The sequence below is a fragment of the Dreissena polymorpha genome, chromosome 11, assembly GCF_020536995.1.
Source record: "Dreissena polymorpha isolate Duluth1 chromosome 11, UMN_Dpol_1.0, whole genome shotgun sequence".
In the NCBI taxonomy this organism is placed as follows: Eukaryota; Metazoa; Mollusca; class Bivalvia; order Myida; family Dreissenidae; genus Dreissena; species Dreissena polymorpha.
Window position 1 is genome coordinate 74,490,434 of NC_068365.1, and position 3,962 is coordinate 74,494,395.

At 36.5% G+C, this 3,962-nt stretch overlaps 1 long non-coding RNA gene across 1 annotated transcript; it reads left to right on the top strand.

The window, feature by feature from the left end:
- Positions 1-2,817: 2,817 nt before the first annotated feature.
- Positions 2,818-3,639, top strand: LOC127850407 (uncharacterized). The gene is made up of 2 exons (XR_008035274.1): positions 2,818-2,962; positions 3,248-3,639. It is a non-coding gene; the product is annotated as an uncharacterized LOC127850407 (long non-coding RNA).
- The last annotated feature ends 323 nt before the right edge of the window (positions 3,640-3,962 follow it).

Consider the following 3,962-nt stretch of genomic DNA (forward strand, 5'->3'; position numbering starts at 1 on the left):
TTTACTGTGGCCATAGTCGACTTTCAGTAATATACGTTGTGTCATTTTAAGAGTCATTTACTGTGGCCATAGTCGACTTTAAGTAATGAACGATGGTGTTATTTTAAGAGTCATTTACTGTGGCCGTAGTCGACTTGCAGTAATGTAAAAATGGTGTCTTTTTAAGAGTCATTTACTGTAGCTATAGTCGACGTTCAGTAATGATCAATGGTGTTATTTTAAGAGTCATTTACTGTGGCCATAGTCGACTTTTAGTAATAAACGATGGTGTCATTTTAAGAGTCATTTACTGCGGCCATAGTCGACTTTAAGTAATGAACGATGGTGTTATTTTAAGAGTCATTTACTGTGGCCATAGTCGACTTTTAGCAATGAACGATTGTGTCATTTTAAGAGTCATTTACTGTGGCCATAGTCGACTTGCAGTAATGAACGATGGTCTCATTTTAAGAGTCATTTACTGTGGCCATTGTCGACTTTTAGTAATGAACGATGGTGTCATTTTAAGAGTCATTTGCTGTGGCCATAGTCGACTTTCAGTAATGAACGATGGTGTCATTTTAAGAGTCAAATACTGTGGCCATAATCGACTTGCAGTAATCAACGATCGTCTCATTTTAAGAGTCATTTACTGTGACAATAGTCGACTTGCAGTAATGAACGATGGTCTCATTTTAAGAGTCATTTACTGTGGCCATAGTCGACTTTTAGTAATGAACGATGGTGTCATTTTAAGAGTCATTAGCTGTGGCCATAGTCGACTGCCAGTCATGAACGGTGGTGTCATTTTAAGAGTCATTTATTCTGGCCATAGTCGACTTCCAGTAATGAACGGTGGTGTCATTTCAAGAGTCATTTACTGTGGCCATAGTCGACTTTCAGTAATTAACGATGGTGTCATTTTAAGAGTCATTTACTGTGGCCATAGTCGACTTTCAGTAATGAACGATGGTGTTATTTTAAGAGTCATTTACTGTGGCCATAATCGACTTGCAGTAATGAGAAATGGTGTCATTTTAAGAGTCATTTACTGTGGCTATAGTCGAATTTCAGTAATGATCGTTGGTGTTATTTTAAGAGTCATTTACTTTAGCCATAGTCGACTTTTAGTAATGAACGATGGTGTCATTTTAAGAGTCATTTACTGTGGCCATAGTCGACTTTTAGTAATGAATGATGGTGTTATTTTAAGAGTCTTTTACTGCGGCCATAGTCGACTTGCAGTAATGAACGATGGTGTCATTTTAAGGGTCATTTACTGTGGCCATAGTCGACTTCCAGTAATGTACGATGGTGTCATTTTAAGAGTCATTTACTGTGGCCATAGCGACTTGCAGTAATGAACAGTGGTGACATTTTAAGAGTCGTTTACTTTGGCCATAGTAGACTTCCAGTAATGACCGGTGGTGTCATTTTAAGAGTCATTTGCTGTGGCCATAGTCTAATTGCAGTAATGAACGATGGTCTCATTTTAAGGGTCATTTACTGTGGCCATATTCGACTGCCAGTAATGAACGATGGTGTCATTGTAAGAGTCATTTACTGTGGCCATAGTCGACTTCCAGTAATGAACTCTGGTGTCATTTCAAGAGTCATTTAGTGTGACCATAGTCGACTTTCAGTAATTAACGATGGTGTCATTTTAAGAGTCATTTATTGTGGCCATAGTCGACTTTAAGTAATGAACGATGGTGTTATTTTAAGAGTCATTTACTGTGGCCATAGTCGACTTGCAGTAATGAGAAATGGTGTCTTTTTAAGAGTCATTTACTGTGGCTATAGTCGACTTTCAGTAATGATCAATGGTGTTATTTTAAGAGTCATTTACTGTGGCCATAGTCGAATTGCAGTAATGAACGATGGTCTCATTTTAAGAGTCATTTACTCTGGCCATAGTCGCCTTGCAGTAATGAACGATGGTCTCATTTTAAGAGTCATTTACTGTGGCCATAGTCGACTTTCAGTAATGAACGATGGTGTCATTTTAAGAGTCATTTACTGTGGCCATAGTCGACTTTTAGTAATGAACGATGGTGTTATTTTATGAGTCATTTACTGTGGCGATAGTCGACTTCCAGTAATGAACGTCGGTGTAATTTTAAGATTCATTTACTGTGGCCATAGTCGACTTTTAGTAATGAACGATGTTGTCATTTTAAGAGTCATTTGCTGTGACCATAGTCGACTTTCAGTAATGAACGATGGTGTCATTTAAGAGTCAATTACTGTGGCCATAGTCGACTTTCAGTAATGAACGATGGTGTCATTTTAAGAGTCATTTACTGTGGCCATAGTCGAATTGCAGTAATGAACGATGGTGTCATTTTAAGAGTCATTTACTGTGGCCATAGTCGACTTTCAATAATGAACGATGGTGTCATTTTAAGAGTCATTTACTGTGGCCATAGTCGAATTTCAGTAATGAACCAAGGTGCGATTTTCAGTGGTATTTACTGTGGCCATATTCGACTTTTAGTAAAGACTATAGACTATTTATAGTCAAGAACAATAATTTGATTTTATAATAATCTTCGGTGGTAAAGGATGAGGTGTGCTAACGAATGCAATTCGAAAAAATATTTCCTCACGCCGTGGGTAGACATCTAGAAGGAAAGAACTAAAAAAAATAGAGTATTTTTTTAAATGTATTAGTCCGTCGGTACCGGACATATTACGAACAAACGTATTCGCTTTAAAATTTAACTTAAATCTTTTGAACATCGTGCACAAACTATTTAGCGTTGAAATGTTTTGCTAAATAAAAAAAAAATGTTGGGTATTTTGGTGTTTCACTGCCTTCATGCAGACAATGGAAAAAAGACGTTTCAGACAATGGAAAAGAGACGTTCCCGCGAATTTGTCCCTTTTTGGTGGGATTTTACGAGTCCAGACGTCTTTTAATAACAGTTCTAAACTAACATCTTTGCGGGAGCACTCGACATTATTCGGTTCAGGTTATCGGGTAATATTTCACTGTTAAAGCTACTTAGTTACTAGCAATTTCTAATCAGCAGAAGTAAAAGGATACTTTAATACAAATTAAATTTTAATTGTAATTGTTTAATTGTAAAAGACATACGAAACACATAAGAAACACATAAGAAACATGAGTGCAATTGTAAGGGGAAGGATAACAATGAAGACATAACTATCAATAGAATTTTGAATCACCACAAAAAATATAATTTCGTGTACTGAGTAAACTTTAGATAGAAATAAAAAGAGCAAACTATCTGCTACTTTACAGATAAAAAAATTACCAAAAGCAAACAAACTTCTGGATAATCCCATCCCATGCCATTTCGGACTTCTAATCATTCCCGCCTCTGACAGTCGTGATTATAGTGAAAATGATGATTAGGATAAAAAAAGCGACGTGTTTGTGAACGGTTCCAGCCTTTCGAATTGACACAGTGTGTGACACATAGATTCACGAAATTGTGGTCAAAGGGATGTTGTCGCTTGACACATGTACAGTTTCGTTGTCTTTAACGAGTTGTGAGCAGAGGTGATCGCTTCTGCTGTCATTGTCACATGGCAGTGGAGGCGTCGCTGCGTTTTATTCCAACTACTTTGTGTATTCCTGTTTTCTATTGAAAGTTTGGGAAACCGATTATCTTGTATTATATCCATTTTATACAGAGTTGTTAATATATAATCATGCTTAATGTTTTATCATGTATTATGTGACTTATAGGCCCGTTTGGGCCGGGTGCATGCCTTTTTGTAATTGTCTGTTGTTATTTCTATATATGTTTGCACATGTCACTTTAATAAAATATTTACTTACTTACTTACTTACTTATATTCTTTCCCTGCTGTAGTTCTGACAATAAACAGTTCATGGCGGTATAAAACTGTTAATTGAATGATGATATGAAATAATACATATGCGCCGGTTAAATAACTTACGCTTGTAACAGTCAATTCTTATTCATATATGTTTGCGACACCTCTGAAAG